The sequence below is a fragment of the Erpetoichthys calabaricus genome, chromosome 12 (assembly GCF_900747795.2).
Source record: "Erpetoichthys calabaricus chromosome 12, fErpCal1.3, whole genome shotgun sequence".
NCBI lineage: Eukaryota > Metazoa > Chordata > Cladistia > Polypteriformes > Polypteridae > Erpetoichthys > Erpetoichthys calabaricus.
This window is the reverse complement of record NC_041405.2, coordinates 113997861-114022152: the sequence shown is the minus strand read 5'-3', so window position 1 is coordinate 114022152 and position 24292 is coordinate 113997861. Positions and strand designations below refer to the sequence as shown.

General features: G+C 43.0%; 2 protein-coding genes across 4 annotated transcripts in view; one reads left to right on the top strand and one right to left on the bottom strand.

The window, feature by feature from the left end:
- The window catches only part of gcna (germ cell nuclear acidic peptidase), an 816449-nt gene that overhangs the window by 761680 nt on the left and 30477 nt on the right, over window positions 1–24292 (bottom strand). The gene's annotated exons all lie outside the window — the stretch shown is intronic.
- Window positions 22406–24292, top strand: part of taf1 (TAF1 RNA polymerase II, TATA box binding protein (TBP)-associated factor) — a 117916-nt gene continuing 116029 nt past the window's right edge. For all 3 annotated transcript variants that reach the window (XM_028816024.2, XM_028816025.2, XM_028816023.2), the window contains exon 1: window positions 22406–22679. The gene's annotated coding sequence lies outside the window, so the exon portion shown is untranslated. The remainder of the gene's footprint in view (window positions 22680–24292) is intronic.

Sequence of the window (24292 nt, the reverse complement as noted above, 5' to 3'; positions counted from 1 at the left end):
GCTGGGAACTGTTGTCCCATGGGTCAGCCTGGTTGGGTTCCAGAGGTGCCGCCAGTGGGTGATGTTGGGATTTGTGGTCCCTACTTTCAGGGACTTCCACCCAACCAGTAATTGCTTCCATTGGGCTGTGCTCTTGCACCGGACGTTCTCCCAGATTTAATATAAAGGAAGCTGCTCAGTCTCATCCAGGCGAATTGAGTCAGGAGAGGAGCGGGTGGAATGGAGCAATAAGAGTGAGAGAGAGAAGAGAGAAAAGGAATGTCTGTGATTGTGTAACTTGTGAGAAGTGTTTTTGTAAGATATTTTGGTTAATAAACCTTGTGTTTGAACCTGGGACTTGTGTAGTTGTGCTTGTGTTTGGGGTTTGGGGTGTGTAATACTACCTGCTGGTCACAGTACTTTATCCATTCATCCATTTTCAATGGCAGTTTTCCATTTTGTGGTTGCTGGTTCATTTCAGGAAATTTGACAAGCCGGGGTAGGATTTAGTAGCAATTATGTAACAGTAATTTGGTTAATAGCGCTGCTGTCTCCCAGCTAGTTTGAATTCTTTTCCCAGATACTGCAGGTCATGAGTTGTATACTCTGCCATCTTTCCTCTCACTCCAAAGACATGACCCTAAACTCACCCAGTATGAGTGAGTGTGGGTGTGTGTATGCAATATACTGGCGTCCTATCCAGGGCTGGTATCCTCACCAATAATGGCTTCATTGCCACTAGCTCCTGTGGCCTGAAAGAGGAGCCACAGTTCCCAAATCCCAGACATCACTAGACATTCATCAATTCTAGGCTCAAAAGACTTTTTATTTGCACAAATGTCTTCTATAGATACGGATCAATACACTCACAATAAATTTGTTTCCTTTTCGACTCCTCTTAAGCAAGCTTTGTACACTTCCTCCTAACTCCGACTCCTCGAGTAAGGTGGAGCGGCAGTTTTTATATCGGACCTGGGAGTACTTCCTGTGCCAGCCATGAAATAAGGGAGTCTTCTCCCAGCATAGCCCCTTGGTGACTCATGGAGGAACCCAACTGGACTATCCTCATGAACTACACTTCTCATTTAGTGAACTACATTTCTTCATCCTGTGGGAGTCCAAAATGGAGACATATTAAAGAAACACTTCCACCTAGCATATTGGGGAAATATTTGTTCCCGAGAGGCAGTCTTCCTGTATATATTCATTATTCCTGACTCAGACCATGATTCTGAATTGTAAAAGTGGACTTGACAAATCATCCTTTTTATTCTGAGCTCTTCACTTGTGGTTATCAGTTTTTGACCTTTTGTCCTGTAACTGTTCTGAAAAAAACAGGCTGATGTTTACTTGATTATGTTGACCTCTGTCGTAAGGCGCTTTGGATGAACATTTCTGCTAAGCAAATATATGCAAATTTAAATGGAATTATGATTTGTACACTTTCTCAATTTCTTGCTAGAAAAGAATTCCTGGCTATGCCACTGGACCTGATTATGCCTATAGTGCCACCTATTTGGAAGATATAATCATTTTTTCAGTATGTGGGAAGAATATCTATGCCATCTTGTAGCACTACTTGCTACTGTTTAATCAGCTAGTCTACATGGTAATCTCAGTAAATATCATGTTGGTTTATCAGATGCCCCATTAGCCTCTATTATGAAGTGTCAGTGAGGACAAGATATTTTTTTAACTTTATAGAAAACACTTAACTTTAGAATACAATTTTGCATGGCAAATGCATATATACCATGTTTGTGAACAAATAACTTTGCCTTGAAAAATACTGGACTGTGAGAAAAGGTCTATTGCTGTGCAGGGGGATGTCCTGGTGTTGAAATGAGTTATTATACAATTAAGATATCAGTTTTGAGCAGATAGTTTTTTGTTTATTTAAATATATATATATATATTTTTTTTTTTTTTAATTTAACCTTTGTGATGGATTGTGCACCTTTACCATAGATAGTGCTATATAAGGAATCTAATTAAAGATCACTAAGTGGTTCCTTAACCACCATATTGCAGTTTCAAGGATGGTCATAAAAAAGCTACTTTCCATTGTAATGCTGATGTTGTTCTGTGTCTACAGTCTCATGGCAGATCGTGTCCTACCTTATAAGGCACAGTTACAGAAGGCCATGTCAAGAATGTGACTATTCGGCTGGGTTTGTGGAGACTAGATTAAAGAGACTGATCATGTGTTCTTTTGTTTCTTCCAAAGTCCAGAATTCGTTCACCAGGAAAAAGAACAATGACCCTAATCCATCTTCACTCACCTCTCCACATCATGTAATGCCCACAGGTTCAACTCACTTCCTTTGTGTCTTTTTGAACAAACAGATTTATGATTCCATACTGTGACCTTTCCCTCTTGGGACCCCAAGACTTCTCACTGCTTATGTGTTGGCTTTTTTACTGTGTGCTTACAGCCAATTCTAAACAGACCCAGCATAAGTGTGTGTGTATGTAAGAGAGGATAGATAGATAGATAGATAGATAGATAGATAGATAGATAGATAGATAGATAGATAGATAGATAGATAGATAGATAGATAGATAGATAGATAGATAGATAGATAGATACTAGGCTTTGTAATGGACTTTTGTCCTGTACAGGGTTGCTTCTCACTTTACACCACAGCCTGAAGTTAGGTGCTAAAGCCCACCCAATGGATTTGAATGTGATTAACTGGGTTTGACAATGCATGTATGAGTTTTTGCAATGGCTGGTTGCAAGTGTTAAGGTAGAAAGTAGAAAACTAATAAATTATTAAATGCATGTAGGGTAGCACTTATGGAGGTTTTCTTAAAGCACTCAGGTAGCTACATGATTTGACAATGTAGCTGCTATGTGGATTTTAACCTTCTTAAAGATTAAAGGCACACATCACATTGAGTGAGCTGCAGCATAAATAACCCAAGGTCCGTTGAAGCCTTATCAGGATATTTCATTGTAAAATGAATACTAAGTTTATTCAGCTCATCTTGAGTAAAAGTGTCATAGTTTTTACTTTGCTGTTATTTCATTTATAGTTGATGATATTGTTTCTTTTACATCCTACCACATGTGTTATGAATTGGGTACACACAAACCATGCTCCTGGATTGGCATTGTAACCCTTTTGTCACTGTTTGGTAATCTTTTGCAGCCCATAAATTATTTTTCAGAATAACTTTCTGTCACTTAAATGTAATGTAGCAATAAATTTTGAATATTTATTCAGGGGCGGCACGGTGGCGCAGTGGTAGCGCTGCTGCCTCGCAGTTAGGAGACCCGGGTTCGCTTCCCGGGTCCTCCCTGCGTGGAGTTTGCATGTTCTCCCTGTGTCTGCGTGGGTTTCCTCCGGGCGCTCTGGTTTCCTCCCACAGTCCAAAGACATGCAGGTTAGGTGGATTGGCGATTCTAAATTGGCCCTAGCATGTGCTTGGTGTGTGGGTGTGTTTGTGTGTGTCCTGCGGTGGGTTGGCACCCTGCCCGGGATTGGTTCCTGCCTTGTGCCCTGTGTTGGCTGGGATTGACTCCAGCAGACCCCTGTGACCCTGTGTTCGGATTCAGCGGGTTGGGAAATGAATGGTGTGGGGAACAGCCCGGACACAGACAGGTAGACATGTTGATTTCACCCAACACACGTTTATTTACAATATTTACATCCATCGAAGTGCACAATACCCAGTGCCGCAGCACCAATCACCCCTCAAGTCCTTGGCCACAACACAATGCCTTCTCACAGTCTCTGGTCCGCCTCCACTCTTCTCCACCAAGCTTCATCCACTTCCACCCGACTCTTGCCCCTGACTGGAGGGAGGCGGCCCCTTTTATCCACCCCAGATGGACTCCAGGTGCATCCCAATGAGCTTCTGTGGCCACACCCCTGTGTGGCAGAAGCTCTGGCAGTGTATCCGGAAGTCCTCCGGGTGTCCCCAATCCTCTTCCCCCCAGCACTTCCGGGTGTGGCGGAAGTGCTTAGGTCCAGGGCTCCCAAGGCATCGGGACGCCCCCTGGCAGTGACCACGGGCCCCTACAGGGTTGAGCTTCCAAGCTCTGTACCCGTGGCCCCCAAAGCAACCAAGGCGGGTGCCCCCCTCGTGTTCTGGAGGAGGCACAAGCCCTCCTACGGTCCTCCTGGGCATCCCGGCTGGGGTACTACAATGGATATTTATTCAAAACTTCTGGTAGGGACACAGCTGTTGCCTTCTCAGTATACTATATGAGGTGACCAATTTGGTAAACTCAATTGGATCAGTAGTACGCTGTTCGAAGGTACTACAGTATATTCAGAACTGTGCATTAATTGTTGCTTAGTAATGTCAAATGTAAATGACGCACTCTTTAGCCTTTGGCAGTAGCGCTCAACTGAGTTCAGATTTACAGAAGAGTACAAGGTGAATTTGAACATGGGATGGAGCAGTGCGCTCTTTCTAAATGGAGAAACGGTAATAATTCACTGTACTCTTTTATCAAATAAGAAAAGGAAATATCCTGGAAGGGCAGCACAGTGGCGCAGTGGTAGCACTGCTGCCTCGCAGTAAGGAGACCCGGGTTCACTTCCAGGGTCCTCCCTGCGTGGAGTTTGCATGTTCTCCCCGTGTCTGCATGGGTTTCCTCTGGGTACTTCGGTTTCCTCCCACGGTCCAAAGACTTGCAAGTTAGGTGGACTGGCGATTCTAAAATTGGCCCTAGTGTGTTCTTGGTGTGTGGGTGTGTGTGTGTGTGAGTGTCCTGCCCGGGATTGGTTCCTGCCTTGTGCCCTGTGTTGGCTGGGATTGGCTCCAGCAGACCCCCGTGACCCTGTATTTGGATTCAGCGGGTTGGAAAATGGATGGATGAATATGCTGGAAGTGTCATAGCCTATCAGACTGCAATAATGAAAAAGTAAACTGATTTTAGCTTTCTTTGATTGCCAAGTTGCTAAATAAAGTGTAGAAATGGAATAATCTATTCATTGTATAAAATCACGTCAAAATTTACATTAAACCAAACTAGAAAAGTAATAAAATGTGTTTAAACAGAGAAAGAACCAAGTTAGTGTGAGGAACTTGTTATGCAAAAGCTTAACCAAAAGCCCTAAGCTAAGGTGTGGTGTAGCAGGTTAACACCTCAAGTCAAAAAGGCCACTTTTTAAATAAATAGTTACAGAGGGGGCGTGGTAGTGTGGCTGGAGCGGTTCCCGGGTGAATTCGTGATGTGGGCGGTTCTCGCTTAAGTACACAGGTGAGGAGTCGTCAGCATCCGTAATTGATGCCGGGAGCTGCTGATTGCCACATCTGATCCACGTCCCCGTGATAAATAATAGAAGTGGAAGGCGGCTAGAAGGGAGAAAACAGAAAGCAACGAACAGAGGTTACAGAAGGAGAAGGCGGCAGGAAGCAGGGAGGAGAATGCCGGTGCGTGAGCGAGCGAATGTGCTCTCTGTAGAGAGAGAAAGGCAGCTGGACAGTGAGCTCTCATGGGGTGTTTGGCCGGCACCCGGGGGCAGTCGGGAGTGGTCACTCCCGCTAAGCATTGGTGATGAGTGAGAGTGACCGGAAGGAGGATGGCTTGCCGCGTAAGGCCGAGAAGGCAGCGGAAGTTGGGACTTGGGAAGTGAAAGCCCCAGCATGAGCACCCTGGTCGCTGGGGAGCCCAAGTCACGGTATGGTGATGCCCAACGGAGCCAGGGGTCAGAAAGGCGGACAGACCAGTAGCAGAAGGCAGAAAGAAGGTCAGCTGCAGGTAGGGTGGCTCCCCTGGTGCATAGCCTGTATGGGAGAAGCAGGGGAGTCACCAGTAGAAAGGCACCAGGATCTGTTTTTAAAAGGATGGCTTCCAGCCATTATTTTAACCTCGGGTTTTAAAAGGATTTTTTCTTCTATTGTGTTTTTAACCGCCACTGTTCACTCGTTTTTATTGGATTATTTATTTATTTATTGAAACATTTTTGAAGCACTGCAATTTGGACACTATTTGGTTTTGTTTGTTGATTTTAATAAAAGCACTTTTGCACTTTTTGCACCATCCGCTTCCTTCATTGTTGTGCCTCACTGTCCAGCTCATCGGTGACATTACCGACGGTGTTGGGTTCGAGGGCTCCCAGAAGGAAGATGGGAACATGGAGCGGAACCCATATCGTCACATAAGGTAGCTAAAGTTATGTAAAAATTCAAGTCAAGTCAAGTTGGGGATCATGCTCTGGTACAGTGCGTTGCCGCACCCACTACATGATGAAACAACTCAGGATCCCAGTTGGCAACCCCCCAGGCAGACACGCGGTCCAGTCCCACCCTCCGGAAATGGCCCTCTATCTGCTGCAGCCAGGTGTTACGTGAGCGACCCCTTGGCCTGGTCCAGCCACTCGGGTCCCCAACAATGAGGATCTTACGAACTGGATCACCCTCTGGGAAATGCACTACATGGCCGCAGTGCCGTAACTGACGCTCCCTCACAATGCAGATAATGTGCCTCATTCGGGACTCCATGAGCAACCGCTCATTCGACACAAAGTCAAACCAATGGTACCCAAGGATTTTTCGGAGAGACACAGTACCAAAGGAGTCCAGTCTTCGTCTCAGGTCACTGGATAGCGTCCATGTCTCGCAACCATATAGCAAGACAGGAAGCACCAAGACTCTAAAGACTTGGACCTTCGTCCTTTTGCATAGATATCGAGAGCACCACACACTCTTTCCAGCAACCTCATGACCCCCCATACTCTCCCAATCCGTCTACTGACTTCATAGGAAGAGTCACCAGAGACATGAATGTCACTGCCAAGGTAAGTAAACCTCTTGACAAGGCCGACATTCTCTCCGCAGACAGGCACACTGCTGATGGCTGTGCCCAAGAGGTCATTAAAGGCCTGGATCTTGGTTTTTATCCAGGACACTCGCAAGCCCAGACACTCAGATTGCTCGCTCAGTCTCTTGAGTGCCCCAATCAGAGCCTCCATTGACTCCGTGAAGATCACAGCATCGGCAGCAAAGTCAAGATCCGTGAATCTTTCTTCACCAACAGATGCCCCACAGCCGCTGGACCCTATGACCTTGCCCAATGCCCAGTCCATACAAGCATTGAACAGAGTAGGAACAAGAACACACCCCTGATGAACCCCAGAATCAACTGGGAAAAACACAGAGGTTCTGCCTCCACTCTGCATAGCACTCACCGTACCATTGTATAGGCCGGCCATGATATCCAGCAACCTTGAGGGGATCCCGCGAACCCTCAGGATGTCCCACAGGGCAGCTCAATCAACCGAGTCGAACGCTTTACAAAAATCGAAAAAGGCTGCAAAGAAACTCTGCTGATATTCACGTTTGCACTCCACGAGAACCCTCAGTGCCAGGATGTGGTTGATGGCAGACTTCTTAGGCATAAAACCAGACTGTTCCAGTCGCTGGTAGGTGAGCAAGTGATCACGGATCCTATTGAGGACGACCCTATCAAGGACCTTACCCGGCACCGAGAGCAGTGTTATCCCCCTGTAGTTGCCGCAATCCAGGCGATCACCCTTCCCTTTCCAGATAGGAACGACAAGTCCCATTTTCCAGTCAGTTGGGATGATGCCAATCTCCCAAATGGAAGCAAAGAGTGCTTGCAATGCCAGAAGGACAGCCTTACTACCTGCCTGGAGAAGTTCACCCTGGATACCACAGATCTCTGCAGCCTTTCCTCCCCTCAGCTGGTTCACCACCTGTGCAATCTCGGTGAGATTGGGTGGTTCACAGCTAATTGGAGGATCAGCCTCAAGAACCGTGGACCCAGAGATATCCAACGTCCTAGCCGGAGGATCAGCTTTGAACAACTGCTCAAAGTAGCCAGCCCATCGGGCCCAACTACAGTGTCATCCATCAGCTACCCTGACTGCAACTCTCCGAGGAACAGATTCGGATGTATGTAATGCTTTGATTCCTCTGTAAGCAGGATGTGCATCGCTAGACCACAGATGGTATGTCACTTGCTCACAGATTCCTCTAACAAATGTCTCTTTATCTGCCTTCAGAGCCCTCGCTACCATCATTCTCAGTTCCCAGTTCAGACCAGAGTTGCCATTGAGCTGTGTGCTGTGACTCTTCTCGATGATATCCAGAGTGCCCTGCGAGATGAAACACCTCCTTCTGGAAACACCGGTAACACCAACACAACCCTCAGCAACCTTCAGGGTCTTGTCACGGAAGGTCTCCCACATCACATTAGGATCGGCAGTCGCACCCAAATCTGTAAGTTCCTTACACAAGCTACGTGCAAACTCATTACAAAAAGCCTGGTCTTGGAGTCTGACCAAGTCCAGGCTAATTTTCCTAGCATTTGGTAACCTGCTGGACCTAAGCTGGATCCTAAGAGCAGCAACAACAAGTCTGTGGTCAGAATTCACAAACTGGGCACTTCTGTAGACCTTGCAGTTTTGCAAGAGCCTCCAGCATCTGCCCATGAGGATGTGATCGATCTCCTTCACCGCACCACCAGTATTAGAGTACCAAGTCCAATGAAGCGGTTCTGGGTGCTGGAACCAGGATCCAGCCATTCACAGCCCCTGACCTTTTGCAAAGTCAAGGAACATGGAGCCACATTCACCACGGTCACCAGACCCATGGGGACTGAGACAATCCTCATAGCCAGCCCTGTCAGTGTCAGTGGCTACATCGAAGTCACCCATGACCAGAGGAGTGTCACCTCGTGGGCACCCATCAACCACCGAGCAAAGCTGCAAATAAAATGTCTCCCTCGCCAAGATGTCACTCACCGCGGTCAGAGCGTACACTGAGACAACACCCAGGGAGTCCCATAATCTGTGTCTCAAAATACGCTCATTGAAAGGAGTGACATCAGACACCATTGGAAGAAGCCAATCCGCTACAGCAACAGCTTCTCCCCGAGTATGACAGCCATCAGAGCGACCAGACCAATAAAAGGTGTATCCACCCACAGAGATCTGGCCAGTCTCCAGTCTGCGCACCTCGGAGAGTGTCACCACTGAAATGCAGAGTTTATGCAGCTCCTCTGACAGCAGAGGAAGATGATCATCTTGCTGGAGACACAAGACATTCCATGTGCCTACCCATATGGGCCACTTCAAATTGGGACCCGAGTGCTGCCATACAGCAGGCAACACCTCAGCATCACACCAGTTCTGATCCCCAACAGACCTGACCCCTTTGGTTCTCCAACGGTTTCGACTCTTCCGAGGATGGGGCTCCTCCCCAATCCCCTTCATGATGCAAGCAGCCTTCCTATGGGCGGCTACAGCAAAACTACTCCTGCGGAGAGCAAAAAGAAGTCTTTTTTCTGTCTAAGAGACTAAAAATCAGTCTCCGAGTTATTACCCAACTGACAGACGCTTTCCTGTAAAGGTATTTCCCCAACAACAAGAAAAGTTTTTTTATTGTACTTTGCTGCTCATTTTTCTTGCAATATTTCTGGTTTTAATCTTTTCTTTCTAATGTTCTCTTTGTTTTTACCTTGCATTTTTCATGATAAGCATTAAATTGTCCCCTTGCATTCAGTGACACTCTTATACAATGCTGTACTATATTGTATATAAATGAGTCTATATTGTTTTGGTATATGAACATTCACACATACTGTAGCATGTATGTGTCAGCACAATAATGCATGGTCCATGGCAGGCCTGATAACCTAATCAACCTAAAAAGACACTGCAGTCAAAAAATTCAATTAATTTAGAGGCAGTGTTCCTTCCATCACCACCATTAAATAATATATTGTATGTTTTTATTGGTTATTTTTAGAATAAATTTCTAAATTTTATACCTGTTGCAACCCAACTACATACTGCCACAGGCACATCTAAAATATATTCAGAATCAAAGTGCTTACAGTGAAGAATATTTTGAATAGAGGTATAAATTGTTGGGGCACCAATATGGCAAAATCCTGCTTAATGTAATAGAAACAAGGGCAAAGTATCTTAGGTCTTATATGAAAGCTCAGTCTCCTATAGACAACTCCTAGATGTTTGAATCTCTCAAGTTTACAATTTTAAAACTGATGAGTCCCCTTGGTGTGTCTACCCCAATGGTATACAGATATTATATTGAATAGTGGGAGGGGGCATAGGGATTTCTCCTTTGTGTTTTTGTGCAGAGATATTCCTATAGTGAATCAAAAAACAAGTTAAAAGGGTCCCCCTTGGCGAATCAAGCATAAAATTGTATGTTTATTACATTGAATTAGATGTCTGGCTCGTCTATGATGTTTAAAAAAATGTTCCCCAGCCCCCTAACTTTGCCACCCTAGGCAACAGCCTATTTTATTTAAATGGTGAAGCCAGCTTTGCGTGCGGTTGTCATAATCAGGTTTATAATTATAATATAAACTTCTGAGATATTGATCTGGACAGTTAAGTAGCAGAGGGGTTTGTTAATCAGTGTCAGCTGCTTTGGTGTTCATGAAATGAACAACAGGTGCACTAGAGGGGCAACAATGAGACAAACCCCAAAACAGGAATGGTTTAACAAGTGGAGGCCACTGACATTTTTCCCTGCTCATCTTTTCCAACTGTTTTTTCACTAGTTTTGCATTTAGCTATGGTCAGTGTCACTACTGGTACCGTGAGGCGATACCTGGACCCTACAGAGGTTGCACAGGTAGTCCAACTTCTCCAGGATGGCACATCAATATGTTCCATTGCCAGAAGATTTGCTGTGTCTCCCAGCACAGTCTCAAGGCCAAGGAGGAGATTCCAGGAGACAGGCAGTTACTCTAGGAGTGCTGGACAGGGCCGTCAAAGGTCCTTAACCCATCAGCAGGACTGGTATCTGCTCCTTTGGACAAAGAGGAACAGGATGAGCACTGCCAGAGCCCTACAAAATGACTTCCAGCAGGCCACTGGTGTGAATGTCTCTGACCAAACAATCAGAAACAGACTTCATGAGGGTGGCCTGAGGGCCCGACATCCTCTAAGAGCCCTGTGCTCACTGTCCGGCACTGTGGAGCTTGATTGGCATTTTCCATAGAATACCAGAATTGGCAGGTCCACCACTGGCGCCCTGTGCTTTTCACAGATAACAGCAGGTTCACCCTGAGCACATGTGACAGACATGAAAGGGTCTGGAGATGCTGTGGAGAATGTTATGCTGCCTGCAACATCGTTCAGCATGACCGGTTTGGTGGTGAGTCATTGATGGTCGGGGGAGGCATATCCATGGTGGGACGCACAGTCCTCTACAGGATAGACAATGGCACCTTGACTTCCATTAGGTATTGGGATGAAATCCTTAGACCCATTGTCGGACCCTATGTTGGTGCAGTGGGTCCTGGGTTCCTCCTGGTGCACGACAATGCCCAGCCTCATGTGGAGAGAGTATGCAGGCAGTCCCTGGAAGATGAGGGAATTGACACCATTGACTGGCCCCCACACTTGTCTGACCTAACCTGACCTAAATCCAATGGAATTCCTCTGGGACATTATTTTTTGGTCCATCCAACACTGCCAGGTTGCACTTCAGACTGTCCAGGAGCTCAATTATGCCCTGGTCCAGATCTGGGAGGAGATCCCCCAGGACACCATCTGTCGTCTATATATATTGTAGTGTGCGGCCGAGACGCCTCCACGCTGGAAAGACTGGGGGAGCAAGCATGTCCAGAACAGTTTGGTTCAACCCTTTTGAGATCCATGTGTGCCACCAGGGGGTTCTGCAGCAGGATCTGGTAAGCCCTCATGGGCAGTAATTTTAGAACTGCCGAAAATAGGTCATCAAGCACCTGGAGCACTTCCGGGAGCATTATAAAAGGAGCCAGCAGCCACTAGTTGAGAAGCCAGAGTCAGGAGGAGGGAGACGAAGTTTGACAGGAGCAGTGGAGGAGAAAAAGTGGAGTGGAGTCTGGCCGGCAGTGTGCCCTCTGCAGGCCACAACATATATAATAATATATTTACATATAGTCCCTGGAGTTGTGAAGGTCAGGGAATCTATTAGTAATGCTCATTTTCAGTTTTTCTTTTTATGTTTTTACCAGTGTTAAATATAATTCAAATACATCCACACTGCTATTTTTTTCCATTATTGGAGCTGCCATTCTGGGATAGTTTTGTTGATGGTTGCTATGGCATTGGTAGGCTTGGCAACAGGAAGTGTATGACATCTGACATCATTACTCTTTAGCGTTTTACACTGTAATCTTTTGGGAGCAGCTGGAGTTGTTTGAAGATTTAGAATCCTGAACAACTAAACTTTCTTTCTAGCGTCTTTCTCATTTTTAGTTTCTGAGTTCCTGGCTACAAATTACATCTCGCGTTTTTTGGTTCTGGTTAAATGTTTCTTTTTTGGCTTGTGACTTACTCTCAATTCTTTAAGTGCAATTCTAGCTACATATCCTTATCTTTCTTTATTAACCTTTCTGTATGCAACCTGTGTTTGAATTCTGATCTGTTGGTACCAGCAACTAATTACACTCTCTCCCTGAACACTATTGTTGTAAAACATACCACGTTTCATATGCACTAGTCTGCACACATTGATTATTTATGTAATAAATAAAAAATTATGACAAAAACCTTGGTTGTTTAAAACAGATTTGATACTGAAGAAAGCATCACATAGAGCCCATTCCACTCACTTATTCTGGCTGAGCAAGTTAGTATTTTCAAAACTTCACCCAAATTTCAAATTTAGTAGTCTACTGGCATAGAGTGATTTTTTAAATCCCTTTGTAGTTTAATTTCTGAGCCAACTCAGCAATAACTTGAGTAGTACTAGACAACTTACAAAAATCCCAGAGCTATCGGGCTACTTGTTGCCAGGCTCTGGGAACTCTAGGAATCCCTGGTCTTGTAACCCAACTACATTATTTAAAAGGGCCAGTGCCCCTCATGAGTACTACTTGGCCCTTGCCTTTTATAATGAAGATAGATAGATAGATAGATAGATAGATAGATAGATAGATAGATAGATAGATAGATAGATAGATAGATAGATAGATAGATAGATAGATAGATAGATAGATAGATAGATAGATACTTTATTAATCCCAATGGGAAATTCACCAGCTGGCTCAGATGGTTTCTCGACTGTCCTACCAGCCAAACAAGACTGTTTGTTTCAGGGAATCCCCTTTTCGGTTACTGTCTAAATCACAATGCCTACTGGTGTCTGAGGGTACTACATCAGTCACCAGTGTAGGACATCCCCACCTACTCTGTCCCTGTCATGTCAATCCTGTGTTCTTTTCCATCATGTTGTGTCTTTTCAGTTGAATAACCCATCATAATTTCAACATTCTATTATCTACAGGATGACCCATAAGTACTGCTATAAAATTTATGCTGATACAAAGGGAATGGACATGTATTATTGTGAAGTTTGTTTTGACAAAGATAAACAGACATACACAGAGTTCCTAGCCAGGCATAATCTTGAGTGGTGCCAATCATATTGGATTCTCTGCATAGGGACTCACTATCACCAGCACTAACAAACATTGCATCACACATAAAAGTACAACTCTTTCCTTACTAACCAAACTATGTCTTGCTTTTACTTCAGATGTTCGAATTATTGAGGAGTGACCTCTATAGCCTTGATAAACCCTGTGGACAACAGAGTGGCAATTTTGCCCACTCTTGGTGCCCTCTTATTATTTTAATAACTCTAGATGAAAGACAAAGTACAGTATAGCAATATAAAAACAATATGGTATTTATTAATGTATAACGATACCAAATAGAAGAAAATATAATAGAAAATAAAATAGTAAGGTCTGAACATAAACAGTCTTAGAAAAGCTTACTGAAATTCAGAAATTTCAAGGGGTGGATGTTGTCCTGTGTGTAGCTTTTGGTTTAGTGATCAGTGTTATTAATAGGTTACATTTTTTGACATCAAAATTAGATGGTCTCCCGTATTTTGATCTCTGATTTTGCTTCGTATGGTGCCTTTCTTCATTTTGTTCATCTCTTGGACAAACCATATTTATGTTAAAAATGTTATTTGTGGGGTTTTCTGACATGTGACATTGCACATATTTTTTTGGCTATCTTGTCCTGATGATGAATGACTCTGATCAAAGTGTTTGATCTTTTAAGTACCTCCACAGTCCTTCCTTTCTGAAGCTGTAAACTCCATCCATCCATTATCCATCCATCCATCCAGTATCCAACCCGCTATATCCTAACTACAGGGTCACGGGGGTCTGCTGGAGTCAATCCCAGCCAACACAGGGCGCAAGGCAGAAAACAAACCCCAGGCAGGGCACCAGCCCACCGCAGGGCGCATGCACAAACACACACACACACACCAAGCTCACACTAGGGACAATTTAGAATCACCAATGCACCTAACTGTGGAGGAAACCGGAGCACCCGGAGGAAACCCACACAGACGCGGGGAGAACATGCAAACTCCACGCAGGGAGGACCTGGAAGGCGAATCTGGGTCACGTAACTGCGAGGCAGCAGCGCTACCCACTGCGCCACCATGCCGCCAAGCTGTAAACTAATTCTGTAATTTCTAGTCCTAGGGGTCCATCCTTTCTAAGGTTATACATTAATTTAAAAAGGTTCTGTGGCATCTGTACTTATTTTCCATTCCCAGGTCATAAACTAATTGAAAAAGAAACTGACTGGAAAATATGCATTGATTACTAGTACAATACAGGAAGAATATACAACAAAGGCGTTCAATGCCTGTAATTAAAGTCCTGTAAGTTCAGTGCATCCTGGTTTGTTTCAGCAAAATAATTGAAATTTAATATAAATAGTTTTGAGTTTAAAAATTGAAGATTTTCCACAAAAGGACAGACATAAAACAATGGAACAGACATAAAACAATTACAGTAATATAATATTTACATTAAAATAAATTAGAGCTGTCAAAGTTAACTCACTCTAACTTTAACGCTGTTAGTGCCGTTAACGCAGGTTCATTTTGACCCTACAAAATTCCCATAGATCATGCTGAGCCTGCAAACTGAATGCATGCCACTCTTGCCTTCAAGCTGTTTCTCGTAGAAGTCACTCCATATTCCTAATTGTTGAGCAATGGAAAAAAGGTCCATTAAATGGGAAGTTCAGTTTCAAAACTTTGCCTGACGGCTCACTCGATAAAAAAAAGGTTGCATGTAGTTTACTGTAAAGCAGCCTACAATATCACATGCATGCCAAGCATCAATTTTACACTAATAGCATTAGTCCGGGTAATATGCGACAGACCACACTTGACAGTGTTTGGCAGAAATCAATGGACGTGTCAACCTCCAGCAAATTAATGGTAGCAATTGCTAAATGGATAGCCACAGCATGCAGGTTGATTTACATAGTGGAGGATGAAGGTCTGCATGACATAATTCGGATCACGTCCAACGACCCAACTTATGAATTACCCTTGAGAGTCACAGTCGTAACTAGTATACCCAAGCTGTATGACTCAGAGAGGGCAAAACTAGCTAAGGAGTTGGAGTTCACGGAGACAGTCGCCCTTACTGGTGACTACTGGATATCACTTGGAAATCATAACTACCTCGGGGTTACAACTAGGGATGGGAAGATCGATATTACAGTAATCGATACTTCGATACTCAAGATATACTCATTTGGTAACGAGTACCATTCAAAAATATTGATTACTACTTTTTTCTGTACAATACAGTAGCAAGGATCATGCAAAAGGCATAGAATATATTAACACACATTCTGCACTCACGTACTGAAATGAGCAGACGCGTTGTCACGCAACAGCTCCATAAACCCACGCCCCTTGCTCAAACGCAGACTGTACGCCAATGGCAGACCGAGAGCTTAGTTGTATGCTGGTACTTTTTACAGATGGAAAAAGAATACAGCCGCCCGATGCAATATTTGTGAGAAGAATAAGCAGTATAGTGGCAAAACAATCAACCCATTTAAACAGTTAAAAAGCACACATGCTGTTCAGCAGAAAAACGTTTGTAAAACATCAAAGCGATGCAAGTCTGAAGTCTGGCGATTTACTGTAGCTACAATCAGTGCCAGATAAGGGAGGATGCAGGAAGTTTTCAAAGATGCACGAGACGTTATTCAGGTAACTCTGCTGCTAGCAGGATTATGTAGAAGGGAATATACTGAAGACTTAGTTAAGTAAAATATTTTACCGTTTATTACTCATTAATACTTATGCAACATAAAGCAGGGCGGCACAGTGGCGCAGTGGGTAGTGCTGCTGCCTCGTAGTTAGGAGACCCGGGTTTGCTTCCCGAGTCCTCCCTGCGTGGAGTTTGCATGTTCTCCCCGTGTCTGCGTGGGTTTCCTCCGGGTGCTCCGGTTTCCTCCCACAGTCCAAAGACATGCAGGTTAGGTGCATTGGCGATTCTAAATTGTCCCTAGTGTGTTCTTGGTGTGTGGGTGTGTGTGCGCGCCATGTGGTGGGCCGGCGCCCTGGGTTTGTTTCCTGCCTTGCGCCCTGTGTTGGCTGGGATTGGCTCCAGCAGACCCCCGTGACCCTGCAGTTAGGATATAGCGGGTTGGATAATGGATGGATGAATGGAAATGTAAAGCACGTTGTTAGCATAATGGAGGACTCATAATAGTGAAGCATAACTGTCAGAGCATTTTGTCATGAGTTGTGTCAGTTTTGTTTTTCTGCCAACTAAAACGAAGGGTACAGTACAACGAATATACATAAATAAGAATGTTAAATAGTCTTCACACTATGCAAAATACTTACTAGCTGTGCCTAATTTGAAGATTAAAACTTTCACTAAAAGTAGTTTTTCTTTCCAAAAAATAAGGGCCTGAGTAAATGTTAATAAATAAACCAATTATTTTGCAGGTTTAGTGTATTTAAAAGTACTTTAATTGCATTAGTAACAGCATCTAGTGTAATAAAATATAATGTTTCTGTTTAATTTTGTATTGTTAAAATTGTATTGTGCTCCTGTTTCCTCCCACAGTTCAAAGACACACAAGCTAGGTGGACTGATGTTAAATTGGTCCCTGGTGTGTGTGTGTGTTTACCGTGTGATGGGCTCTCGCCCTGTCCAGGGATTGTTCCTGCCTTGCACCTGTAGAGGCAAAATAGTATTAAGAGTAAAAATATCAGCATTATATTTTCTAAATACAAATTTGAAACTTAACCAAATGTAAAGCTAATATGACAAAATCTTTCTCAATAAAACAGAAGGGCAGAATATAACAGAAAATGCAAATGTGGGAATATTTTTTTTTTGTAAATGTTAGTGTTCTAAGGAGATCAGTTTAAGTACATTCGTGAATAACCAAATCTTTATGAAAATGTAAAAGTTAATATTATCATTATTATATTTGTGTGTTCATTCTTTGCTACCCAGATCCTTCCTGTGTGGAGTTTGCATGTTGTCCCTGTGGCTGTGTAAGTTTCCTCTCACAGTCCAAAGATGCACAAGTTAGGTGAACTGGCAAAGGTAACTGTAATGCCCTGTAATGGATGGGCACCCTGTCCCGAGTTTGCTCCTGCCTTTTATCCTGTGGCAGCTGGGATGGGCTCCATAGCCCTGGTCTGGAGTAAACAGGTTGGAAAATGACATGTTCATTCTATCAATATAAATTTTGTAATAAATTTGTTATGGTGACCTTAATACTGTGTTGTTATATCAGTTCATTTAAATGCAGACTGGCCCATTAATATTAGCCATTCTAAACACTATCATCATTTGAAAACAAATTCCTATGCTTTTTTAAAAATACTCAGTATTGGTATCAGTATCGAAAATCTGACACATAAAATACTTGTATCGGTATCGATTTCAAAAACAGTGGTATAGCTAATCCCTAGTTACAACCCGTTATGTCGATGAACAGTGGAAACTGCATTCACATGCTTTGACGGTCATGAAAACATCAGAGAGACATCATGTCTAAACATGCGCCTAACATTTTATGGGATGTAGCAAACCAGTGGAATTTTGAGAATAAAGTAAGCACACTCAGTACATATAGTGCACGAAATTTAATTTCAGCGGCAAGACAGCTGCCTTTCGAACACTTGCCAAGCATCGCACACAGCATTCAACATTCTGTCAGTGTCTCTGCAGAATAGTGTATTTGACGGCGCACTTTCCAAATGCCGAAAGGTGGTGGGGCACTTCAAGCACAGCCAATCAAATACAGTACTGCAGAACTTAAGAAACAGCAAATCGCGCATGGCCTGAAGACTGAGACACTCGAAGTTCCGACTAGATGGAACTCCTCTTTGGAGATGGTGAAGCGTGTGCGAAGAAACGAACAACCACTAAGAGATGCACTTGCCCTACATAAAACTAACGTGGTCATGCCAACTGCTGTCACTGTCCTGCTAACCCTAACCCTGACAGACTGACGAGATCGTTCCTCCCCCAAAATATGCGACTCTTCAATTCCACCCCTTGGCATTTTTATTACTCTTTAATTTAAAATTGTTTTTTGTATCAGTATGCTGCTGCTGGAGTATGTGAATTTCCCCTTGGGATTAATAAAGTATCTATCTATCTATCTATCTATCTATCTATCTATCTATCTATCTATCTATCTATCTATCTATCTATCTATCTATCTATCTATCTATCTATCTATCTATCTATCTATCTATCAACAAATGCTGAGCTGGAGAAACGTCTGAAGCTGGAGGCATTGCTCAAGCCCTGCAGGTAATACACCCGTTTTTATTTATCTTCTAGCAATCTCGAACGCTATTATTGAAATATGTGCATCGATCATTAAATACACATAGTGGGAGCGTGGATTCTCTTACTTTATCGGCAAGTTCTTTTATCATACTGTCGGCTATTTGGCCAGCCCTTTAGCATAAGGTTGTATTAAGTCGAATTGATGTTTATACCATTTTTTATGTAGTAAATATGAGTGGGCGTCTTTTGCGATACAGTAGCCTACGCAATGTTCACTTTGATTTTTAAGAACCTCCTCAATAACTTTTATTTTTTTTGTGTGACATTAGCAGAGGTCACAGATGACAACATGCCATGTGTTTTTTTCTATTTACTTTGTTTCCTGAAAAACTATACGTCACAGTATTCCGTTTTAAAATCGGGTTTCCAGTAATGTACGGCATTGTGCCTGCCAACATTTCTCCCGACGCTTATCAGTACATGCAAAACATTGGATTGATCATAAAAAAAGACTGGGAAATCTTTTAGCCACTGTGCGTTAAACTTGCACGTTTTTGTGTCAGATAATGAGACCTTCAGTGGCAGGGGCCGCCTCCCCACATGACGCAACAGTAGTAGCGCTGAGTTTAAGTTGGATTGGGAGGGGGGCTTCTCATCCTCTACTCGTTGTCTATTCTCTGCTGTAAGATTTATTAAGCATTATTGAAAACTACATGTCATGTCATGAGACTACATGTCTTAAATATATGTAATCTGTTTTACAATATAAGTCCAATTGTTTGTTTTCTATGTTCAGCATTGCACAGCCCTAGAGTATGAGTGAATAAAGCCTCCTCACAGTTGAAGCTTTGTCTTTATTTCCTCATGTTCCAGTTACCTGAACACGTGAAGTACATTTATATGCCATTATGTTGTGTCCATTCTTCTTAATATGGTCTGATTGCACTTAAAAATCTTTGTGGAAAAATTTCAACATTAAAAAAAAAATACATTTGAGATTAATTACACACTATCATGCGATTAATCGCGATTAAACTTTTTGATCGCTTGACAGCCCTAAAATAAATACAACACATCCTTATACACTGCCACTGTCTGGCACAAAGTCAATGTAATATTTGTATTGACATATTTACAAAATTACTATGATTTGACCCGAGTTAGACTTACCTTCATATCTGACACAGATTGAAAAAAAATATATATTTTTTTTGTTTATATGAAAATCCAATCAGATACAGACTGCTTTCATATGTGGTGCTGAATTCCGATTAAATTCCAATCACCCATATTAAATTTTAGAATAAACAGTGTGAAATATGGGGCATACAGCTCCCCAAACCTGCTAGGGGTCGCTGTTGCCCCGTTGAACCCACCAGACAGATGTCCAGGACACAAGTTAAAAGCACCAAGAAGATTCTTTAATATTTTTCTTCAATAAAGTGCCCAAAGCACCCCACACTCCACAATTCTCCAATAATATAATAAACAATAATTAATAACAATAACAATAATCCTCCTCTTCACCCAGCAGCTCTGTCACTCTACCACCCAACTCCGGCTCCATCTGCTGGGTCTCCAACAGTCCTTTATATATTCCATGACCCAGAAATGTTACTCCTCTTCTTCCGGGTCAAACGCCACATCATCCTCCTCAAGTATCCCGGAAGTACTGCGGGCTCCCGTCCTCGTGATTCCGAAGTACTTCTGGGTTATTGTAACAATAATAGTCCCCGGGTTCTTGGTGAGCTCCCCCTGGCGGCACCCATGGCATCCAACAGGGCTGAAGAAATGGACTCCATGTCCCATGTTGCCCTGAGGGAATCCGGGGAACCATTTCCGTCCAGGGGAGCTGCCATCTAGCATCCTGGGGGATGCAGTGCCCTGAAAAGGCTGCTTTCTTCTGTTGAGGGGTGTCCCGGCCCGACTGAAACGCCAGCCGTCCATCACACCGGACACAAACAGGCACAGAAGCACAAGTCCAAAGTCACACACATTTATTTCTCATGGGGCAGCACTTTTCCCTCGCTCCCCCACCTCAATACAGACAAACACACAATGCTCAGTCCCTTCTTTTGTTCTTCTTCTTCTTTGTCTTCTTCTTCTTCCTCCTACTCCTCCTTCTTCTTCTCCTTCTCTGACGCCTCCACTCCTCTCCCAGTAAGCTTTGTCTTCCTCCTCCCAAATCTGGCCCTCAGACTGGAGTGAGGCAGCTCCTTTTAGGATCATCAGGATTACCTGGAATCACTCCCAGGTGTGCTGGAAATCCATCATAGGGCTCTGCAGCTCCCCCAGCAGCCCCCATGGAACCCAACAGGGCGTCCCAGGGGAGGTAGTGCCTCACAGATCCTCTCTTCCCGGGTCCTTCCATCCAGGTGGCGTCCTGGCCAGGTAATGGCCGAGGCCAACAGTCACACTAGTCAGATCAGATTTTTGCTCTAGGATGTGACTTGACTATTTGAATGTTGTCTCATTTACTCCAGCTATTGGGAGCCATCAAAATAGGCAGCAATCTGTTGTGTATCCAAAGTCTTTTCTGAATGGAGGTGGAGAAAACCACAACAGAAAATGCTAATGCATGTGTATATGAATACTATAGTCCATCTGTGCTGACTCCACATTTTTAAAAAAACGAAAGTTGCCAACTGCCAACTCAATTAAGTTTCAGGGATATCAGTCCAGTTAGAAAGTATAAGTGATTGTTAATCAACTTCACCTGCTTTGGTGCAAATGAAAGTGACAACCGGTGGACTGGAAAGCCAATAGCAAGATAGCCACCAAAAAGGGAATGTTTTTGCAGGTGGTGGCCATAGAGCATTGCCTTCTTCTTATTCTTCCTCACTGATTCTTCTCTAGTTTTGCATTTTGCTAGTATCCATGTCACTACTGGCAGCATGAGGGAGTACATACAGCCGATTCAGGTTGCACAGGTAGTCCAGCTCTTCTAGGACAACACATCCATATGTGTTGTTGCTTGAAGGTTTGCTGTGTCTCCCATCACAGTCTCAAGAGCATGGATGAGATAACAGGAGACGGGCCATTACACAAGGAGAGCTGGACAGAGTCATAGAAGGGCATCAACCCAGCAGCAGGACCGGTACCTGCTCCTTTGTGTTAGGAGGAACGGTACAAAATGACCTCCAGCTGGCTACTGGTGTGCATGTATCTGACCAAACTGTCACAGGGTGGCTTGAGTGCCCAACGTCCTCTAGTATTGGCATTCTCCAGGAAATACCACAATTGGCATTAAAGGTGCTTGCCAGCCTGGATCCCATGAACTCTTTGCAAAGACTTTTAAGTGAACTTTAGACAGACTACTCCCTTCAGGCACACTAGCTGGTAATTGTAAGACTGTGGCAGACTTGCCGCTTTTGTAGGCTCACCTGCAGCTGGCACTGAAGCTGCTGATTTGCATGATGGAATGCCAGGTCCTACTATTGATGACTCACTGTGATGTCTTGCCCTAGACAAACAGATAGATAGATAGATAGATAGATAGATAGATAGATAGATAGATAGATAGATAGATAGATAGATAGATTGTAAACCATTGAATTTCAGTATATTTTAATCTCTTCTTTCATGTTTGTGACATCTATAATATACCTCAACGCATATACAGGATGTAGTAAGTTTTATCTGCTTGTTCATAATTATTTTAGTTTTCATAATCAAATTTTTTTTTGATGTGTGTGAATTGGAAATTATGTTAATTAAAAAATTTTTTAAAATGTTTCGAGTGTTAGATTCCAAAATAAAAATGACCTATTTGTTTATTCGAGTTTTGTTTAAAAAAAAAGAAAGAGGGTCTTTTTATTCCGAAAGAGTGAGTATAGCTTTAAGAGGACTTTTAGTTTGACACAGTGTTGTTTTTTTTTTTTACCCTCGGAAGTACTTCTTATCATTTTGCCTGTCTTTGCACAGCATTGTTTCTTCATGTATATTCTTATTAACAATAAAGCAGACGAAAGAACAAAATACGGGCATTTGTTCTTTTTAGTACAGCGATACTGGTTATCTTCAGTTTTTAAATCTGGACAGCTAAACGTTGGAAACAGAGACCGGTGGGGGCGCAACTGTAGTTCGTGGGATGTGTGGCCTTTTGTGAGCAAGAGAAAGCAAGAGTGTGCGAGAGGAAGAAATAAAGGTAAATACGCGATTCGAACTAAATTGAGTTAAGTGTACGCATTACTAAAAGCGGTATGTCTGGAAAACCCGAATGTATGAAAGCGAATGCTGCTTATTTTACTTTTAAACGTGTACTTGTTTAAAATTTTGCATTCTAATCGTTTGTTTTCAAAGTGAACATCATACAATCTTCAAATTTTATGTTTTACTTTTTCGATTATATTGCACCCATCTGTCATCTTGTGGTGTTACCCTTTTGTTTATATCCTGGTGGGACGTGTTGGAGCGGTGAGACCTGCAGGTTGTTGCCCGGTCTGCTGACACCCAAACTCTTAAGGACAGACGTTTGATGACCCCTCAGTTGTTTCTGTGGTCTGGTGACATTGGGTCAGGCATGTAGAACATATCGGGAGCTGAAGACTCAGAAGAGAGCTAAGACACACAATTTTAGCTCTACCAATTTTTAAGAAATAAGTTTCGATTGAGGGGTCTGTGTTATCCGTTTCTTTTTTCTTGGCATTCATTATAATTCAAGAATTATATCATCCTTTTGTATCTTTATTAAAAAATAAGTGCAGGAGCTTAAGCAGTTTAGCAGCAATAATTAAAGATGTGGGTACTTCCTTGAGGAGCTTATTAAATAAAACGGATAACACACGATTCAAATCAAAACCATTCTTACTTACACTCTCCTTTAAGTGGAGCCCGAGCTAGTCCTGATCGTACAGGGTGCAGTATCAGCTGCCTTACGGACATTCATTCGTTCAGTAGCATCAGCCGAGTGTGCAGCACTGACGGCTCCGCGTCAGCCTCACGCGCTGATGTGCCGCTGTCATTCTGGTCCTGGAGACTGCATTAAAGGGCCAGCCAGAGCCCAGTTGGGAAGTTTGCGTATTCTTCTCATGCTTGTGTGGTGTTTAGCCAGGTATTTTATGTTATTACAAAAGACGTGCTAGTTGCATTGATTGGCCACAGTAACGTGGCCATGTGTGAATGGACATAGATGTGTGTATGCTTCTTTCCAGTGGCCCAATAGGTGGATTAAGTAGCCTTTAGAAGAAGAAAAAAGGTGGATCAAGATACTATACATTTTGGACATTTTTGACAGTTAAGGTCTGATCATCATGTGTTGTACTTACTTGTAATGGATTCCCTTTATTAATAAGGTTCAATATGTATGCATTCCTTCATTTGAAGTAGTATAGTTAAACATTATATGTCCTCCCAATTGTGAATATTCTTTACACACCTTTACAGGCATGGAAATTATTTTAGCCTGCAGGGTTACATGGACAAACTAGCTGTGCCACAGCCAGGAAATTTCCAAAGACAGTGGGTCCCGGTTATAATAATAATAATAATTTTATTTATATAGCACCTTATCATACATTTACCTGCAACTCGAGGTGCTTTCCACAGATTAATCAATGAAAACAAAAGATATACTACATTTACATGGATAATTATCATTAAATACAGTCATTTCTAATAAATGTAAGTATACTAAATACAAAGTCAACCAGGTATTGTTAAGCAAAATTTAACCACTAAAAGTGCAAATCAAATCTTCACTCTTATCTGGAAAAGGTTTTGTAATTAAAATATGTATACATTTATGCAGACAACAGAAGA